General features: G+C 40.1%; 1 long non-coding RNA gene across 2 annotated transcripts in view; it reads left to right on the top strand.

The window, feature by feature from the left end:
• The first annotated feature begins 6,285 nt into the window (after positions 1-6,285).
• LOC120442952 overlaps positions 6,286-21,703 on the top strand; it is a 74,054-nt gene continuing 58,636 nt past the window's right edge. For both annotated transcript variants that reach the window (XR_005615004.1, XR_005615003.1), the window contains exon 1: positions 6,286-6,392. This is a non-coding gene — a long non-coding RNA (uncharacterized LOC120442952). The remainder of the gene's footprint in view (positions 6,393-21,703) is intronic.

Genomic DNA, 21,703 nt, shown 5'->3' on the forward strand with positions numbered 1-21,703 from the left:
TGTTAGTTTGGTTTAGCATCTTAGAACATCCTCAGGGTTTCAGATCTTTTGTGTAAAGCGTGTTGATTTAAGCTTTTCATTACATACAGTAATGCTTAAACATGACGGATCATTTGAATACCCTGCAGCTGGTGATAAACTTTTTTTCTGTCTGAAACATGGTTCATAAAACAAATTGTTATTATGAAAGACATAAAGACATTTTGCGAGCAGCAGATAGACTGTGGATCCAGAGATAGCTGAAAAGGAGATGTTGTGTGCAGAACCTTTCCTGTGCTTCTTCCTCTTTTATGGTTTGACCTTTCTCTTAATTGGCTGCCATGTCTTTACGCTAAGATTCTGTTGGTCTCCTAGCCAGTTTTTTCTCTCTTTTTTCTCAGCTAAAGCGTCTCCTTATGACCTATAAATTGGAAGTACTTTAACCTTTCCTGAGTGTTCACTTTATAGTGCTCGCTTTATTCTTTTATTTTGCAGATGAGAGATTTTTTTTCCCTGAGATTTGAAATACCCACTTATATCAGTCACACCTGTTGTCTATTATTTTTATTTTTTATTTTTAACGTTTTATTGTGAAATCAAGGTTTAATGACTGCACTCATAAAATATATGTAAATCCATGAGCAGGTATTCACTTGAGTGTAAAGAAACACATTCAAATTCATTTTTCCAGATCGCTCAAAGATGATATTATTGTCAACAATTTCTAACTTAACTAAAAATATAATATCCCTCACAAAATAATCATGGCATCTTATTTTGAATGTATTATCCAGTTTTGGATCAAAACCATTACATGTGCATGAATCAACCGTCTATTAGGCTAAACAAGGTTCATAATATATCTGTGAGAGTGTATGGGTGCACTCATAGTGTAATATACTTGATGTATTGATATGTTTATTTCAATTTATTTCAAGACCTCATCCTGTGGCTCTGACCCTGAAATCAATACCTTCATTTATGGTCCACCACCTTCAATCAATTGTGCCCCTGTCTCCTCCCCACAATGCATTGCCTGTGACTTGACACATGTAAGCAGAGTTCCAGCTCTCGGTCTCTCTCTTTCCTTGCCCTCTGTGTCGCTGTGCTGTGGGAGGTAACTGGGCACTCGAGTCTTAGATTGGCTACTGGTCACCATCCTACAGCTTTCACTTTGCTCTCGTGACCCCCTTTCATTGGTGTCCTCCCCCAACTTTCACCTCCTGCTCATGCTCGCGACAAGCAGCTATATGGCTGTGATTCATGAAAAACCAAGTGCACAGCTCGAGGAGGAGAAACGAGAGAAGCACGTGCAAAACAAATGCAAAGGCTGCCTAGTTCTGTCATGAACCTCTTCTCTTTCCCCGCTGAGCTTTTTCGTCTCACTGTTTCTGGCGCTATCAGCAGAAATGCATAATCTTATTCCTTTGAAATATTGATGCTGTGTACATGGAGATATGGTGTGCCATCCTTTTGACCACAATCCAAAATTCTATAAGCAATCCTGTTAAGACCATCGCCGCAATTTAGGCGAGGTCACCTCCTTTTAGAACAGCATAAGGTCGAAGAAAGCCGGGAGGTTTTATTCTTCTTAAAAAGCATGCATGAGCTGGTAGTATTGCTCAAACAGCCCTTTGCCTTCTCTGGATTTATTAGCCAATTTCCACTACCATTGTCTTTCACTTCAATCTCAGAAGTGAGGGTGCAGCGGGCAGAATATAGGGCTGCAATCATCCAAGTGTGTGGCGACAAAACCTCCAGCGCTTGCACCTGGAACTCAATAGATATTCATGAACATTCTCGTATTTAGAGAAGGAAATAACTTAATACCGACAGTGTCGATGGAATAATAGCCATTTCCTGCCTGACTTGCAGCCCCTCAGAAAATGAGATTGCGCTGGCCGTCATTTTTCTTGTCTGCTGGGTGTTTCCACGCTGAAGTCTATGGCCGCCGCTATGCTCTCTGCATTGGCAATGAGGTACAGATAGAGAGAGGGCGAAGAAAGAGCGAGGATGAGTGAGAGAAAGGGTGACTTTAACAGTAAACAGAGGATTTGTTGTCAGATTCACAGTGAATAAAAATGAAGGTTAAAGAGAAAATAAAAACATAAAATGTAGCAGAATCATAATATGCATAATTTTGTGAAACACTAGTACGGTGTATCGCATCCCACCCCGGTTTCCTGTGGTAAAAGACCTTCTAGGCTTTAGTGTAAACAGGAAAAAACCTGATCCAGCCCAGAGAGTGCCGTTCCCTCACTGAGCCAAGGCAAATATTGCATTCGAACCATGATTAAGATTGATTACTTCTGTAAGAGATGGGGAAACGAGCATATACACTAAGGGAAAGAGACAGAAAAAAAAGGAGAGTGAGAAAAAGAAGATAGAAGAGGAAGCTGAGTGACATGAATGGATGCCTGACCTGAGAGACAAAGGAATCTCTCCAACTATTCCCTACCATTACTTGGCCTGTCACGTTACCCCCACCACTGCTCTTATAAATTAACCAGCTCACAGAGGACTTCAATTCTGCAGTCCTTTCTCTCTCCTACACAATTAGGTTTCTCTCTTTGTAAGCTTTCCCCGACTCTTTCTTTTACCAAGGCCTTCATCAGCATGGACATACATCACAATTTTTCCTTTCTTACCATTTTTCAGGCCTTTATCCTCTCCATTCATCATGGTTTTTGTGAAGCAAGGGTTATAAATAATAGGACAACCGAAAATCTTCCACAAACATAGATTTAGACCTATAAGAAACAAACACAGGCACAATTTACTCACCTAGCAATGCATTCAATTCCAAAACATATTCTTAGTAAGTTCAACAAAGCTTTTCATGTTAAATTGTAGCTTATACTGAAAGCTCAAGTGCTATTTCTGAGTATAAGCCATTCAAATACTCAAAGTTAATAAATTAAAGGTAGAGTGTGTAACATCTCATCACTAGATGTCAGTAGATTGCAGTCAGCTGAATCCTGTCTTCTTGCCACTCCCAGTTCAAGTACATAATCCAAGTTACGTTGGCTGCTGTAGGACAAACAACTGTGTCTGCCGTTCATCTTTAGTGATTGTAGGTTATCATCCATTGTTTATCTCAGCTGTCAATATGTGTCCATGCCTATTTACTCTCGAGGAGGCAGTAAAACGTCGTGAAAGGAGCCCGATATGAGTCAGTGAGGCTATCTTCTGTCCGATGACAGTGAAACTAAGGCGAGCTGTTGAGGATATCCTAAACTTTTCGTTCAGGAAGTTTTTACAACATATTACGAAATATTACAACATTTCTTTGACATGGATCAATGTTTAAATGTCATGGATTAATTCTAAATTTATGGTAACACACCAAGTTGTTAGAAGACATAATTACACAGTTATCGATGTATATTTATGAATACAAAATAATTTTTTTCTGTTAAATAACCTGAAAGATTATTTACTGTAGATTTGAGAACTTAAAAAAACAACTATACTAGCAAATATTTTGACCTCCTGAAAGAGTTATTTGATTATTGCTGATTAAAATAAATGTCTTTACAGAACAAGTAAGTTACCGTAAAAAAATTGCAGTTCCAATTTACTCATTTCTGTTGTTTTAATGCAAATGTATGTGTCTGAAGTCATCGTGTGTGGAGTAAGGGGTGAGAAAGCCATCATTATTCAACCTCTCAGGTTCAAGACTGAATTCTGCATGCAATAGATTATATGTATTAATCATAGATAGATTGTACATAGATGTACGTACTGTAAGTATTATCAAGAAAGGCAAGAGGACCGCTAATGAAAACAAAGACCAAGCGATTCCTGTTTTTAGCTTTCATCTGATTTTGTCTGTTTATAATGTCCAGAAATAAAGTGTTTAGAAAGTTCCAGGTTTTCAGTAGTCTGTGGATATTAGCTAAAATATTATGGATGTTGCCTTACACCAAGCAGTTCTGTGTTTAAAACATGCTGCAAAACTGTACTTGTGACAGGATTAACGTTAGCAAACATTTTGACTGACTGTAGTTCTTACAGTTTCTCAACTCTGTAGCCACTGCATGCTTAGGATCCTTTCACAGTGTCATTGCATTGCGTTTTTTTAGCTATTCATTCATTACTGTCCATAATATATTCTATTGTTTGGTTGTAATGCATATCTTCAGATTAGAGCACTTGTTTGCAAAACCTAATTATCCATTTTCTCACCTCTGCCATGCCCCCAAGCTCAAGTAGGTGTTTGTAACAAACAAAAAAAACTTTGCAGAAGTGTAACAATAACCTGTTTTTCTAATTCATACTTGAAATAAGTATGTGGCCAACTGTCTTGTTTCCTTGACTGTGATTACCTATTACCATTAGCATTTTGGTTTCCCTAAAAAAATCCTGTTGATTCCACCATTTTAAAAAAAGAAAATTATTTTTATACTTTCATTTATTTGTTTTCTTCACTTTGCAGCTTCATATGCTTTTGTCTTCTGCTTGATGCTCCACTGAAATACGTAAAATTTTTGTAGTAGTACAGTCACTAAAGACCTACCTTCACCTTTAGGACAACTGTTAATCTTTTTTCATTTTTTATTTTAAACCCTTTTTCCAGCTGGTCCAGACAAGGTGCACTGTGACTGCACTGGTGACCTGATTCTCTTTGTTGAATGTTGACCAAATCTGGGTCTGCAGGGTTGAGCTTTGGCCATTTCTGTGTGCTTCTATGCTGGGTACAAAGAGAATAATCTGGAGAGGAAAGTCCTGCTATTTGTGGCTACATTGAAAGGTACAGCTTAGTCTGTGTATGCGCATGCATATGTGTGTGTGCGTGTGTGGTTACTTTTTGTGCAGTAATACAATAACTTTGCACTGTAGAAGTAATTTCTTCTTTAGAGTTCAGAGCAACAATAAAGAACATATGGGCAGTGAATGAGTGTGCGTTAGAGAGGTGGCAGTCGTATCTAGGGAGTCAGGGGTTGTGAAGGAAGTGTGTTTAAATAAATTTGATCTTCGAGGCCTTTGAGACGGGGCTGGTGTGAGCTCGCTGTGCGCACAGACAGTCTGAGCAGATTGCACCACTGTTTTGTATTCCAAATTAATTGGCCTCTGAAGATTGCCCGCCGCCCCTCACTACACTACTGATGCACATTTTCCTCCCTTCAATTAAAAGTGTGTACCCCACATGCAGCCCTCTTACCTTGTTTCCAATGACTTCTCTCTCCCCTTGTTACCAAGAACAAACTGGACCATCACATCTGAGCTCAGCACCAGTGTGGTGAAAAAGACAATGTAAAAGTAAGAAGTTCAAGAACTTATACAGTCTATGAGAGTATGCAGTGATTGTCAGTAACTGTAAACAAATGATAAAGCAGTTTTTGCCTTTTGAAAAGACATAGCTTGCCTGTTAATGAATTAATTCATATATGTTACTTACCCCTGCCATTGCTCTTTACTATTAGTATTAAAGCCCCCCAGTGACCCCATACACAAGGGAACTTATCTTCTTTATGATCAACAGAGGCACTGCCTTTAAAAAAATCAATCCCCCATACATTGAGCTGCTGTATTGAAGTGTCACTGAAAGCACTAGAGTGTATAAATCCCCTGCAGAATTAATCTCATAAAATAATCCAACAATGAACTGACCGGTTGTATTTGGACATTACCAAGAACTTGTTTTTTAATGAAACTGTGATCTGCCATTAGTCTGAACTGTCAGACTTGCAAATGCCACAGAGAAGCTGATGAAACAGTAAACTGTTGAAAGACAGAACATTTAGCTGGGCTTTAGGCCTGGATTCTGGGTCTTTTTACAGGGTTTAATGAAATGAAAGAAAATGATATTATAATCTGTATATGATTCAGCCAGCCTTTAATTTTACTAACATGTTCATATCACTCTAAAAGGACTCATATCAGTGTTCTCATATTTTATCTTTTTCTACACATTTCATACTGTCAAACTCTTTTAAGACAAACCTAAAGAAAGTTCTCCGTATTTTATTAACTGTTCTGATATATTTCCCATCATATATAGAAATACTGTTACAGTAATGGACATAAATAATGAGGTCAGCATATGCCAGTTGTTTTGTGTACTCTTGAATCTTTTTAACTTCAGACAGGTTATTGTTACTCTGAGCTGAAACAGATACAAACAAATTATGCAACTAATGTAAATATATCTTTATTAAAATGTTGTTCCTTTTTGGTCCTTTTGTTATTTATTATTTCAATAGAAAGTAATAGTTTGGTAAATGCATGTTTTTAGATGTATTTATTCGTATTTTACAAAATGCTAAAGCCTGATAGAGCTTTTTGATTTTAGGGCTGAGGCTTGCTATCCCAGAGACTACTAAAGGATCAGGGATTGTTCCCGATGGCCATCAAAAGAATGCAGCTTTGGGGCACTTTACAGCACAGATGTTAATGAGGAATTTTAAGTGGTGAGTAATTCTCCTTTTTCCTTAAAGTGTTAAAAATGTTAACATAGATGTGTTATTATAGATGTTAGCACACATTAACGTTAGCATACTATTAGCAGTTATCTGATAGCCTCCATAACTGTTTGCTGCGTTAAGGCAGCTTAACACTGTAACATTAATAAACAGTTTTAACAAACCTGGATTTATGGCTGAAAGGTCTTACTTCCTGTCAGTGTCAGTCCACAGTAAGAAGGTCATGAGCATTAAATATATCAAACAGAGTAGTTGAGGCTTCAGGCAACAATGTGTACGGATGGATCTGAGAAGTTGCAATGTCCAGCAAAGAACCAGAAATCATGTTGTTAGTAAGTGTACAGGTTGCTGTCAGAACCCGCGTCCTGGCATGCAGAGAAGAAAATACCCACAAGCACCAGACTGTGATAAGCAGGGGGGCAGTTTACAGCTCCACCTGCAATGCACACAAGACTTTGTTATCATGCTAGTTATAACTGAAAGCCATATCTGCTATCCTCACAGCAACAATACCATGAATAAAAATACGTACATGTGAGGTCCTGCGTTTGATCCTTTATACCATAAACTTATCTGTAAACGCAACAAAGTGGAAAGGTGGTCTGTCTTCGAAGTAAAAATAGTAGAAAAGTTCAACTGACATATTTGTTTATGAGACTTCAGAAGTTTTGAGGGGATGGAAAAAAATGTAGGATAAATCTATTTATTGAACAAAGGACAGCAAAACACCACAACAAACATCGGGCGAAAACACTCAAGATCCAAGATATTTCAGTCGGGAGAGATGTGAAAATGTTCTCAGAGGAGAAATGCCCCCGCGGACGACAAATGCCAAAACAACTCTGACAAAGAAAGAAAGGAGGAAAATATGAGTGAACAGAAGGAACAACAATTATTTATGTAAATAATGTGCCATTGCTGCTTATAATTAGTGGGAAAATTAAGCAGAAAAGAAAGAAAAAAAGGGGAGGGAGGGGGGGAAACATCATGCATGTCACCCAACTAATTTTTCTCATGCAAATTAACAATCGAAATTATAAATGGAAATGGTGTTGTTGTGATCGAGAGAGAAAGGGAGAGACCATTGAGAGATGCCCTGCTTTTTCTTTTTTTCCCCCCTCTTTTCTTCACTCTGTTTGGAATTCATTAGCTGGTGAAGCAAGCACAGGCAGATGTAGTTTGACACAAAGGGTGAAGTCAATAGCAGAAGCAGGAGGAGAGAAGTTAGCATTATTGTTTTGGACAGAATGGCTGTAAATAAATACAGCTACTGTAGTCCAACCAAGAGGGAAGATGAACATTGCAGTGATTTGATAGACGTAAAATAAAATCTTTGCCTCTCATTCGTTATTGTCATGTTGATCATTAAACCTTTAACACCTCTTTTAAGCAAATTAAATCTACACACCTGGCCTGATATGTAAAACAGAAACAAGTCAATTCAGCAGGAGCGTCTTTTTTTCCCCTTGATATATTTGGTCCACCTATAACGGCCCTTAAGAGTCCTATTAGTCCCTATCCTAACACCCGCTGCATCAGTAGGTGCTGATCTGCTGACACAGTTATCAGACACAAAATCCCTGCCGCTCTCCCAGTGAGAAGCGCTGGTTGCAGGGACTATAAAGGCAGTGTCAATGAGGGTGTGATAACTGTGAGAGTCTGTCTACATGTGTCTCCTGTCGGCTCGTCTCTCCTGTTCCTCCAGCTCACCACCAGCACCTCACACACACACACATACAACTGCGACCTGCTTTCTGCCTCCCCTCTGTCATTGGGAAGTGTTTTTAAAAGAAGGAGCTGGGATCAAACGAAGTCGGAAAATGCCTGTCTGGCGTTCATCTGACAGCCCTGCATCCTGAACCCTTTTAAAAGAGGGTGCAGAGGAAAAAAGGGAAAGGAAAATAGGACATATTTTGCACAATTTATGCAGCGTTAATTTTCCAGCCCCCGCGTCGACTGTTTACAGAGTCCTGTGCATCTCAAACCTCCCTCTCTTGTTAACTCCCCCCCCCCCCTCCATCTCGCTCAAACCACAATCCCTCCTTTACTTTATCCTTCCACCTCTCACTTTTTTGTGGTTTATGTTATTCGGATTTTTTTTCTCTTCCAGTGTCTTTTTTTTGTGCCACTAGTGAGGATGCTCTCCCTTGGGGTGGCTAAATTTACATCTCTCCATATGACAAACACAAACAAAGAAGCAAAATAAATCAAATGCGAGGAAGAGAGAGAAAGAAAAAAAGGGCAGAGAGAGGCTTTGGATGTCAGTCTCAGAACATATATATAAATAACCATCACATTGTTGATAATCTATGAATAGATTATAGTTGTGCAACACTGCTCGATTTTGTGATGATTGAATAAGCCTCTGTAACAACCAATATTTTGTTTTGTTTTAGTGCAAGTATAGAACCATTATTATGGCACAGACAGGCGTGAGCACTCTCGTCCTTGTTGGCTTAGAGGCTTGTGGATGATAACAGTTTAATAATCGAAGCACAAATAGACATGTGGCTGATTTTAAGGCCTACAACTAAGAGACTCAACTGGCCATTACTTGTTATTATTTGTGTGTTTAAACTAGTCTCATAGGAGTTATGAGAATCTAACCTCCGTCACAGCTCCCACTCCTCCCAACAACAGCTCATTTTAACCATAAAATTTCACTTATGAAAATTCATACGGCAGAAACAAAGCCCTAAAGAATAAAGTTCCTCCTTTCCTGTTGTCTCTGTGAGTTTGTGCAGTAAGTATGTACATGTATGTACGTACAGGGCTTCAGCAGGATGAAGGATTCATCAACAATGGACTGACACGTGTATTCAGAGGCTGGTGTCTATTTCCTCCTGCTGCTTCTGTGTCTGAGGAGAGATTTGGGTGGAGGCTTCTGTAGAAGGAGGGCGGGGGGTTGATCAGTCTCTTCTCAAACGCGTATGTGTGTGCGTGCATGCGGCAGTGCTTATGACAAGCCGAGGAGCCCTGCTGTGTCTCAGCGCGTCCTCTCTGATACATTATTAATTAGGCAGCGTTTAGAGTAACGAACAGAGCATTTGAGCCCCGTCTCCCACCCGCCCTCGGTGACACGCTCCCTGGGAATCCGCTGTGTGACTGCAGATCAGAGGAAGCGACAATCCGACACTGCATCACCACCTTCCAGGAGTACCAGAGAGCCGGGCTCTCGGGGAGATGGAAGACAGGAAATATCACAGTACTTCCATCGTCTGCTCGCACACATTATTCGTGGTTTGGAGGGATTTGTCCACTAACAACATGCAAACTTTTTCTCATGAGACTGCACCTAAGAACTTTATATTAACTTTAAAATATTTAATTACTACAGTGTAGTCAAGTAATTTCTGTGTTAAACTTTCTTAGTAAGCACTTTGGAGTATTACTACTCAAGTTCAATGTCTGGAATCAAATGGACTCCAGTTAGGCCCATAAGTATTTGGACAGTGGTGCAATATATTATGTTGGGAGCTATATAGTACTACAGTGTATTTTAAACAATCAATACATGACAGACTTAGCTTCAATTCAAGGAGTTTTACAAAAAATTGACATTAACTATTAAGGAATTACATAAATTTTATACACAGTCCCTCGTTTTCAGAGGCTCAAGCTTAATTGGACAATTGACTGACAAGCAGTTTCAGGGCCAGGTGAGACCTGTTCCCCAGTTATTTCACTACAAAAGAAGCAGGCATAATAGCTAAAGTTGAATCAAAGTGTTGAATTTGTATGTTATAGGTTCTCATGGTAATTTTAAATATGAGATTCAAAGAGATGTCAAGAAGTTAAGGGGGGCCTCATTAGGCTAAAAAAATCTAAATAGTGTGATAGCGAAAACCAAAAACCAGTGTTCAAATCATCTGGTACAAGCTTAAAAAGAATGGTTTTCTGAGCTTAGCAACACCAAAGAGCCCAAAGACCACACAACTAAAATACATAGAATTATTTCTTTGGTTAAAAAACAAAAAACAACTTCAAAACATCTAACCAAGACAACAGCCCTCTTGATGAGGACGGTGTATCCCTTTCAAGGTCTAGGTTAAGAAATGCCTTCATGGAAATGGAAATACAGAGGCTTTACAAGAAAGTGCAAACCACTGATTACACTCAAACAAAAGGGTCAGGTTAGACAGTGCTAGAAAACACCTGAAAGAGCTTACATAGCGCTGATAAAACTCTTTAGGTAGATGAAACCAAGATTAACTTGTACCAGAATGATGGGAAGAAAAACTATGGAGAAGAGAAACAATTCATGATTCAGAGTCATACCATGTTGTCTGTCAAACATGGTGGAGACAGTGTTATGTGACGAGCATGTATGGCTGCCAGTGGACAATGTCACTTGTGTTTATGAAGTGTACAGGGCTAAACTCTACACTTTCTACACTTTGATTCTACATTTTCATTTTGGAATTTCTTTCAAATATTAAAAACAATCCTTGTATTTAAAAATGTTAGTTTGTCCAATTACTTTTGGGCCTCTGAACGAGGAGTACTATGTATAAAAATGTCTGTAACTCCTGAAAAGTTAATTGAAATATTTTGTAAAACCCCTTAAAGCTGAAATACTGCACTTCAGTTACATCTTGATCCTTAAAATCCACTGTGGAGTACACAGGCAAAACTACAAAATATCTGCTATTGTCCAAATACTTAATGCATATATCGGTTTTCTAGTCTTACTGACCACTTAAAATGCAGAAGCATCAAGACAAATTTCACTCATACCTTAATGCAGCACTTTATTCACTTTATTCGTGTCCATGGGAACTTTAAAATCACCAGTCAACCTAATGTGCACATCTGTGGCCTGGATACTGGACACTATGTGGAATGACTAAAGATTTTATTTTCCATTAGTTCATTGAGTAAACCCCAACCAGTTGCAGCAGATGGCTGCCTCTCCCAGAGACTGATTCTCCAGGAGGTTTCTTCGTGTCTTCCCAGTGTCGCCAAGTGCTTGTTCATAGGGGGTCACGTGATTGCTATTTCTAATACTGTAAAGTCTAACATATAATACAAAGCACCTTGAGGTGACTGTTGTTGTGAATTGGCACTGTACACTCATCACACAGAATATTATGACCACTGACAGGTGAAGTAAATAACACTAATTATCTCTTCATCATGGCACCTGTCAGTGGGTGGCTATATTAGGAAGCAAGTGAACATTTTGTCCTCAAAGTTAATGGGTTAGAAGCAGGAAAAATAGGCGAGTGTAAGGATTTAAGTGAGTTTCACGATGTTAGATGACTGGGCCACAGCATCTCCAAATCTCCAGATCTTGTGAGGTGTTCCCGATCTGCAGTGGTCAGTATCCAGGGGAGGAACAGTGGTGAACAAGTGACAGGTTCATGGACAGCCAGGGCTCAGTGATGCAAGGCTGCGTTATACCACACAGGACAGCCCTCAAGAGAAGATTTTCTGTTCAAATTGCTGAGAAAGTTCATTCTGGTTCTGATAGAAAGGTGTCAAAATACAATGCATTGCAGTTTGTTGCATATGGGGCTTCATAGCTACAGACCAGTCAGGCAACCATGCTGACCCTTGTCCACTGCTGAAAGTCTCAAGAAATGAGTATCAGAACTGGACCATGAAGCAGTGGAAGAAAGTGTTCTTGTCTGAAGAATCCCCCTCTTTTTTTTTTTTTTTTTTTAACTTCGTCTGGGTGGGCAGGTGTGTGCTTACCTGGGGAACACCTGGCAGCAGAATGCAATAATGGGAAGAAGGCCCACCGACAGAGGACAATATTCTGCTGGGAAACCTTGGGTCCTGCCATGCATGTGGATGCTGCTTTGACACAGACCATGTACAGCCTTTCATGGAAACTGTATGCTCTGATGACTGTGGCCTCTTTCAGTAGGATAATGCATCATGCCACAAAGCAAAAATGCTTCAGGAATGTTTTGAGGGACACAACTATAAGTTTGAGGTGTTGACTTGGCTTCAAAAGCCCCCGGATCTCAATCCAATTGAGCATCTGGGGCACGTGCTGGACAAATAAATCCTATTCATGGAGGCCCCCCAACTTGTTGTGAACTCTAAGCACACCAAAATGTGTCGCTACAAACAAAATGAGAATATTTGGTCCGCTTCTTGGCCAGATGTGTCTTGGACAATAACACATATGGCCAATACATAGTCCTGTGTTCTGGACTAATGGAGAAGATGGAGAGTTTGCGTTCAGTTCATGGCTAGTTGTTAGCCACCACAAACCTTTGGCATAATAATTTGTATAATAATGCAATATATGTACCAATATATAGTTTTTATTCTCACTGCTTTAAATAATATGATATTATATAATTTCATTATTTTCATGCATTTAATTTGTATTTTTTCATTAGAAGCGGTGTGCTTTTTTGTCTAGTAGCATCAGGATCAACCAAGTAGCAACAATTTTATTGCTAAGACTAATTAAAAAAAACACAAACCTGCAGACTACATTAAACATTATTTAGTCAGTGAAAACTTCAGCGGCTTTGCAAGTGTGACAGTGTGTGTATGAAGGTGGAAAAATGGTGGGCGAGTTGTGGCACTTTGAGGATCAACAGCATGTTAATGACTCACAAATCCTCCTCTCCTCTCTCCTCTCCTCTCTCTCCTCTCCCGATGCTAATGCAAATCAACCTACCAATTCAATTATCACCATCATTTCTATTTGCTCTTAGTTCTCCTATTGTTTTGCACAATTTTATATTTCGGGTTATAACCCCCCACCCCCTCCCCCAAGTGCAAGTATGCATATACTCATCTCTCTCTGCTATTACTGTCTGACTAATTCCACATTTTTCTGCCCCCTTTTATCCACCCACCACACACACACACACACACACACACACACACACACACACACACAAACAGATCCACCACACCTCCTGCCCGTCTGCCCTTCAAATCTTTTGGGTCTGGCTGAGTCTCTGTTGTCTGCCTCATTACTGACTGCTCAGCCATTTGATTCTCTGAAACGGCTGTTGTGCAGCCACGCCGAGACCTTCTCATCCCTATTATTCTCCACCAGACATACAATCACACACACACACGCACACACACACACACACACGCATGCAAAAGCACAGACCTTTAAAGGCACAAACAGCCTTCCCATGTTTTTTCTTGATGCATGCTGTATCAATGAATATGTGGAATTTCTGTGTTTCTGTTTGCCTCATGTGGAGTGCCCAGACGCCGGACAGTGTTATAGTGCAGCAGAGCGTGATGGTGACAGCTAAGATTTAGCTTTTATTTTTCCAGGGCTACTCAGCAGAATGTAAAAAGTGCCTCCATAAAGAAGTGTATCTTAGAGTGACTGTGTGTGATTCCACACCACAGTTGGTGATGACACGACCATTCCTCTTGGTGACGGATGCACTGTTGCATCCTCCCAACTCTCTGCCCTGCTCTGTTTATGAATGTTGCTGGCATAGCATAGAAACACTGGGGCAAGTCTTTTTCTCCTCTGGTTTCTTTTGAAAGCCGAAATCCACAACAAAGAAAGTAAAATGATCAAAGGCATCAACGCTTTGATCATTATATTTAATATCTTAATAATCCAAACATATGCAAAAACATCACCTTTGGAAGCTTCTGGATCATTTACCTAGGCGTCGTTATCGCAGAAGTCTCAGCTTGGAAATTCCCAGATCGCTTTTCCCTCACAACACACTGGACGTCTCATCACGACCACCATCTACCAACATTTCACCACCAGCAGCAGGTAACACTGAGTAACTGTGTGAATTTGCTGGGGTGTGCTTGAAGAATTGCCAGTCCTTCCTTGCTTTGCTTTCTGATCGATTGGCTGTCATTTTTTTCCGCACCTTGCTTTGTTTTCCTTTTCTGTGATTGAATCAGCATACAAATTAAGCTCAAGTGATTGAGCAGTGAACTACGGGTTTGGAGGCCTCTTGTCTTTCCCGGTGACAGATGTGACCGCAGGAATATTTTATTATTGTCAAACAGTCCACGTGAAATTCTGTTATGAGAGTTAAACGAATGAATCATAACCATCATAGTTAAAGAAAGCATGTGAAAGTAGTTTTGCCTCAACATAAAATATTAATATTTCTACGTGCATTATCTGTCTGTGTTCATGCACACACACACACACACGTGCACTTGCACGCACACACAATTTCACACACGCTTGCACCTGGACACACCTGCATTCAGACTATTCATTATCTAGGCGCCTAGAGCAGTCCAGAGGGGCAAACTGTGTGGCCACTGCAAGCCAAACATGCTTGGAGGCTGCAGGCCACAGCCAAATGGGCCAAGCACCTGCCCTAGGTGTCAACAGGCCTCCTTGGCCCTGAGTGCCAGGCTTCCTCCTGAAAGAGAGAGGAGATGGAGAGCCAGATAGAGAGCCATCTCATTACCTACTCCCTGGGGCTGCAACTAAGCAGGGGATGGAGAGTGTGAGGACCATGTCACCTCTGTGGACGGCCCTCATGAACTGTGGTTAATTGAAATCTGATATATCTGAGTCCCTACTTGGCACACTACCAGTCAAACAGCAGGCTGAGCTTCATCCTGCCAAGAGAGGCTAAAAAAAAAATGGAAAGAGCACCATCTTTCATTTTTTTCTACATCTTTCCCAGCTCCAGTCATGCAATCGACAGAGTTATTGATTTGTTTGTGAGCTGTGAACATGGTCCATCATTGACACTGCTCTAGGACGGTAAGAGCTGATCACAGAGCACAGTTTGATACTAACTTGGTGTACTGTGCGCTGACCTTGGCTGAAGTACACAATGCTGAAATCCCAGCCTCTCACAGAGGTGGATGCCAGGTGGGGATACAGGCAGTGAAGACACCTCCACACAAAGAGCTGTTTAACTGTCCAAAGGCCCTCTGGGTACTCCACCTTTCACTTTATCCTTTTAATATTTCATGTCCTGGCCCCAGCCATGCTCTGGCCAAATGCCTCTGCCTGGGTTACTGGAATATGGATGAGAGTACACATTTACCCATTTACCTGGATGTCAGTGGGAAGCGGCTCTAAACAATACCCCCCCCCCATACACACACACAACCTACCACGCACCCACAACTTCACCTCTGCTCACCTCACTGGGTCCAGAGCTAGCTTGTTAGAGAGAGAAGGAGAGATCGAAGGCAAAGGAAAATGGGGGGAAGAACTACAAACAGGAGCCCTGGGATGGCAAATACACAACACTTATGTGGAGAAGATGTTGAACTGAACAGGAGGAACATTGTTGTTGCACATAAAGGTGACTGGCAATATGGACATACTATTTAATACTTTTAACTTGAAGGAAAGACAAATACGTGGTGGGTAATTAGCAATGGTGGATAGTGTTTTAAGTTATTTGCATCAGTAGGTCTTGCAGTTTATTTGACAGTGTTTTCTTTTGTAAAACTTTATACTTTGACTGAATTTAATTTTGCGTTTACTCCCCTTACTACACAGTTTGTCTTACTGCCGTAGAGCTGAATTCACACAAAACATGTATCCCAATCTTTTGCAATTTGAATCCTTGCAAAAAGCAGAGAATTAAATAATCAGAAATTGCATTTTCTAGCTGAAGAGAAGCTGACCTGTTTGCTTAAAGTACACCTAAACTTGCATAATTTAGTATTAACTATGTTGATACTGTTTTTCCTGGAGCAGCTTCTCAATTAAAAAAAAAAGAAAACGCCACCATTAACAAGTTGAATGCTGGTAGTGCGACTCCATAGCCGTAGGAAATGTCCTTTTTGTATTAGCAGTAAGTGATGTGGCGGGAGAGTGAACGGTAAACATTGAAAACTGCAGGACTGCATGGTTCATTTCCTGTAGCAAATGTGAATGCAGCACTGTAAAAATATAATGATGAGATGGTGAAATCATTGATTTTAAATACAGCTTGACAAAAAAACGGAAACCTAAAAAAATAAAATAGTATCGGAAATTAAGGTTTTATTTCTTTTTAACTTTTTTCAAAATCTCATGAATGGTAAATGGTAAATGGTAAATGGCCTGTATTTATATAGCGCTGAATGTTAACGTCATTCATTTTTCTACTGATTCCTTTGTGCATCTGCTGAAGTATTTTTTTAATATGCAAGTCTTTGAAAAAGAACTTATCATTTATTTGTAATGAAGTTTCCTTCCACCACGCATTTTTCCTTCTTTCTTTACGTACCTGCCTAGTTGGTTAGTTCAGTATACTCTTACATCTCTTGCATACTAATTGCATAGAATTTAAGATTGGGCAGCCTCTACACAAGACTTCATTTAATGCAATTAGGCTGTGGTTTAATTGTTCTTTAATATCTATGGATAGAGCCAGTGCGTTACATAGAGTAATTATGGCTAATGACTGCAGTGGGAGAGAGGAGTAGAAAGTGGGGTGTGCGTGTTGAAAGAAACCAGTGAATTCATTTTTGTCTAATAGACCTTTTGTTGAATTGGTCCGTCCGCATGTGATAAGGGTGTTAAAAATTAATGATTTATAACTATTGAGCCAGCAATCACATTTTAATTAGGCTGTAATTTATGATAATTTGTCTTCTTTCACAGCAGAACAGTTAATAATGGTTAATTAGCCGCTGATGATTTGTCCCTTTGAACATATACACTAATGGCCAATTTTAAGCCTATGAGCAAAGACCCCTGTGAGAACCATCCGAGTACGGGTTTAAACACATGTGAGAAGACAGACGTGGAAAGAATATAGAAATATTAAACAAAAACAGAAAACAGCAACATGTCACGTCCATCTGTACCATCTCTGTATTGGCAAAAGATTTTCTCGCATCACCAGGCTGGCTATGCGCGCCTGCCAAGTCCATCCATCTATCGCTGCCTCGGTGTGCCAAGACAGAAGAGAGAGAAAGAAGACAGGAACATACTCCAGGAGAAGTTTTGCCAAGTGGAGAAAAGTGGAGAAAATGTATAGAATCAGAGAAGGAATGTAAAGAAAAGGAGGGAATTATACCTTCGCCAATCTGTTATTTGTTTAACAATTTCAAGTGGCTGAAATTGTCTGTGCGTCCAAGTCTTTGGCTTTAGATATTGACCCCAGGCTGCTTTCGCTCTAAGTGCTAGCAGATTGCTGCTGGGGCTTTCCATTCCATACTGCGCTCTCCACTAACCAGTGCTGTTTTTTATTTGCTGTCTCCATTCCCTCACTTTCCTCCTCTCTCTGAGAACCGCAGACTCTTTGTGTTTACTTTAATGTGCACTCCACTTTCCTCTTGCATGTGGTGATTCACGCCGCACGATTTTTGAAATTAGGTGAATCAGGTAGATGGGAATAAGAAAGGAACCGTGTGAGGATACTTCAGGTTCTTTGTGAAGCATCCAACAATGGGGCAAGTTAGAGAGGTTAGAGGGGAGAAGCATACAGGAGTTACCACAGCATTTTCTTTTCTTTTTTTGTGTGTGTGTGTGAGCCAATAGAGGACAGAGCTGTCAAAAGACTGCATATCAGTTGGATGAAAGCAATGGGGTGAAGTCAAGCTAACCCCTTTTAAACCCTATAACTGATTTGAACTTTTCATTCATTCTGCCAGCGTATTCCAGTCTTCAAAGGGTCGGTGTCAAAGAGGCAGGGAGGAGGGTGTTCAAAAAGGCTGTGACAATCAGGGAAGTCTGTGGATATGAAATAAATTTGGGTTCCTTTGTAAGATCTGGCCTCTGTTGGCTGCTCTGTTTGATAAGTCAAATACATCTTTAAGATATTTAACAGGTATAAAAATTAATAACAGAGTCTTCCAACTTTTAGATATATAAAACATATTTTAACTTCTCCTCTAGGACATCTTCTTTTGATTAAAATAGCTCTCTGCAGTTGTTGCTCGTCATACGGTACAGATTGTCGTAATGGGAGGGAGTGGGCTGGGAAAGAATATAGTAAATTTTATTACAAGGATGATTGTATCCAGAGCCGCCTTGGATCGTTAAAGACAAACATCCTAACTGTCTCTGTAGGCCTTTGTCCCGATTCACTGTGAACTTCCTCTTCCACTATTAGAAGTGCTCAACTCAAAAAGAAGCATCTGTTTCTTCAGCAGTGCCTGCTTAGCTGCCCTCCATGTTGCTTTCCCCTCACTTATGCAGAACTGTTGTCTTTCTATATAGATCAATAGTAAAATTGTTCCACCTGCAAAACTCAACTCGGGGGTCATCCTTTTAGCATGCCGTGTAGCCGATTGACTGCCTTAATAGCGCTCTTTGTGTCTCTTTTTTTAAGCTGTGGACTAAACACTGAAGTCACTATAGCACCCATTATTTTAATATATTTACTTTCTGATGTTAGAGAGTATTTTTGTTGATGTATATTTGTGCCAGGGCAGCTTCGTTTGACAGCTCTGCACTTAGCGTGTATTAGCACGTACCACATAATTACATATTTAAAGGCTTTATGACGTTGATCCTACAGCTACTGCGCGAAAAACAGAAAGCGTCCTTTCACATATTTCCTATTTAAATATCATGTACGTCAGAGCAGTTCTAAAGAAAGAGCAAACAGGAAGCTCGAGTCCAGGTTTGCCCAGCGTGCGTTTCAACTCTGTGACCTGCTGTTCTTCAAGACCGGCTCTGTGGCCTGTGGTCGAAACACATATTTATCCGCGTCGGTACGAGCGGGATCGCACGAGGGTAATTATGGTGACTCAGCTAAGTGTTGTCATATGACGGGCTTTATTGAGGAGGCTCCCATACAGCAGAGTACATGCATCTTTTGGCCCCCTTTTGTTTGAAGGCATACCATAACCCTGTGCACAGAAGGCAATGCAGCTGCTAATTAAATCAATATGAGATAATGAAGTGCAATTAGAGGCACTGGCTGAGCAGATCCTTTGCTGTAAGCACTGCTTCCCCTCCCTCTGGGCTCACACCTCTTTAGAACCTGTTAGTTTTTCCACTTCCAGGAGCCACAATCCCCACAGCAACCGTTTGGAGGAGTGATCGCTGAGCTCCCGAGGCTGCCGACGCATTCTCACACTCAAACGGGAGCTCTGCTCTCCATTTATCCTCACCTACCGCTCTCCGAGCACGGCGCACACGCGTGCCTTTCGTGCCCCCTCCACCCAGACTTCCACACCTCGATCACTTTTGCTTCGCTCTTTTCACATTTTCACCTCCGCTTATTATTTGCTAATTTTTTCTTCTTCAACTGAACTTTTTAATAAACTGTTTTTGGGAGTAAAACTATTTGAAGTGCTTTTTAATTATAGACAGTGCTGATTTGAGCCGAAATGTTAGATTTGTCCAAAAACACGTTATGGAGTCTCTCAGAAATGTTTTCATCATTACCTTAAATGATCACATAAATTAATTTTTTTTATAGTTTGTCATCACATTCCTTAAAGTCACCAGATGGCACTATTTAGCTTTCACATACTGTAAAAAGAGCTCAACAAGTACATGTTAATGGTTCTTTCCTCTGATGCAGAACCAGCTTCCTCGTTAAGTTAGTGGTCATGCGTGACCTCTACAATTACGGGATAATACTCGGTCCTGCAGTGTTACACTCTGAAACGGTAATAGGAAGCCAAAAGTGAAACGCTCTTGAGAAGTCAGCTGTCACAAGCTAAATATCTGTGTCACAAGATGAATATGGAAAAATGTCACATCCTGATCTGAGGTTTGCTTCAGCTCTCTTAGATGTTTACCGCATAAAATGAGCTGAAAAGTCAACAAACACATTCAGATGGAATTGTTCTGCATCAGGTCTGTCTTCATGCCTTTCCTTTGGCATCAGGAGCAGTTAAGACTGGCGTCTTCGGCACGGCGCGTGGTGATGTCTAATGGGCTTTTAAGAGCGTCGTAAGAGGACTATTTGTGTACCATCAGCGGATGCCTGTGATCGCTATGTGACAACAGTATTTTGAGCGAGCTCCACAGCAGCACAGGATGTATACCCTGAGCTGTGGCTTTCCCCAGGGGAACGTATGCCACCGAGATCTAACAGCTCAACTTCTCTCCCACTTTCCAACTCGGGTGTCTGTTTCCAGCGAGACAACTGAAAACTCTTGATTTCTCCTTTTCACCTAAAAATGTGTATTTGTGAAGAAATAGAACAAGACTAAACAGGGCGTTTTCGACACGCTCCCCGCAGTAGAGAGGGAAAAGTTTTGATTTGTTGCAGGAGATGTTTGGTTTTCCCCAGAGACATATGAGTCACACTTATTTTATTATTTTCAATTGACTCTCCCACATTAAAACAGCTCCCTTTCTGCAAGTAGGTAAGTGCTTCTCAAGGACTTCATACTGCTACCATTTTTATCAAGCAGGCAACACACAATGCAACCTTCAGAAGTTCAACATGCATAGGATGCAATTTACTAGACTGTTAACAGTTTGGACCTAAAATAATTATCCCGTTTGTCTTATACTATACTTGACATGTACAAAATGTGGCATCATTGATGCAAGAAAGACATTTTTTTATTCATTTTTTTGACAAACACATATATTCCAGGTAAGCTCAATATAATTAGCAAAATGTAATAAAAAGCAATTAAGCCAAAACAAATAAGAAGATCAGTTATTTAATAATAAACTACCCAAAACACAGAATTTTGCTTGTGTGCTGCAGACCTTCAAGATACTTTTTCCCTTTTTAAAGATACTTTTTACGTTCATATGAACAATTAACTAACTAGTAATGAATCAGCAGTACAAGTGTACAGACACGTACAAGCTCAGACTGTTTGTGATTACACGACTGAGTGAAAATTCAACGTATCTTTTAAAAAGCATGATGTCACAAAGAATACAAATAAGCTCAGGTAAATGTTACTTTACTACTAATTACTACAAACTGGGATGGAAGTCTCAGAAAGTTATCTTCTTAGTAGTTAAGAATGGACATCTTTCTGTATAGGATGCATAACCATGTAAGAACACAACAGCAGAATTGTAATTTTCAATGCTACTGTGTAATATGTTGAACTACTATTATGTTGCACTAATTTCAGTAATAATGCTAAATCCCCCAATAAACTCGCAGATTTTTGGTTGCAAATGTCGTTTTATAAACCCGTTCCCAGCAACGGCATAGAGTTTCCCTCTAATTACTTCTAATAGCTCTCACTGGGGAACATGCAAGCACCGTCAGTGGACACTATACAGTAACTAGATGGTAATTAGTCGCGTGCATCCAAATTGTCTTCATGCATATGTGTTTATGTTGAGTGCGTACAGTGCATGCGGAATAAAACAATTATGAGGAGTGGGAGTATAAATGGTGCAGTCTAATTGTTTACTCTCCTGTTGGTTATAATAAAGTAAAATATTCCATCGCTCACCACTGCTCTCTTTGCATAATGAATTCCTG

This window comes from Oreochromis aureus, linkage group 12 (assembly GCF_013358895.1).
Source record: "Oreochromis aureus strain Israel breed Guangdong linkage group 12, ZZ_aureus, whole genome shotgun sequence".
Classification (NCBI taxonomy): domain Eukaryota; kingdom Metazoa; phylum Chordata; class Actinopteri; order Cichliformes; family Cichlidae; genus Oreochromis; species Oreochromis aureus.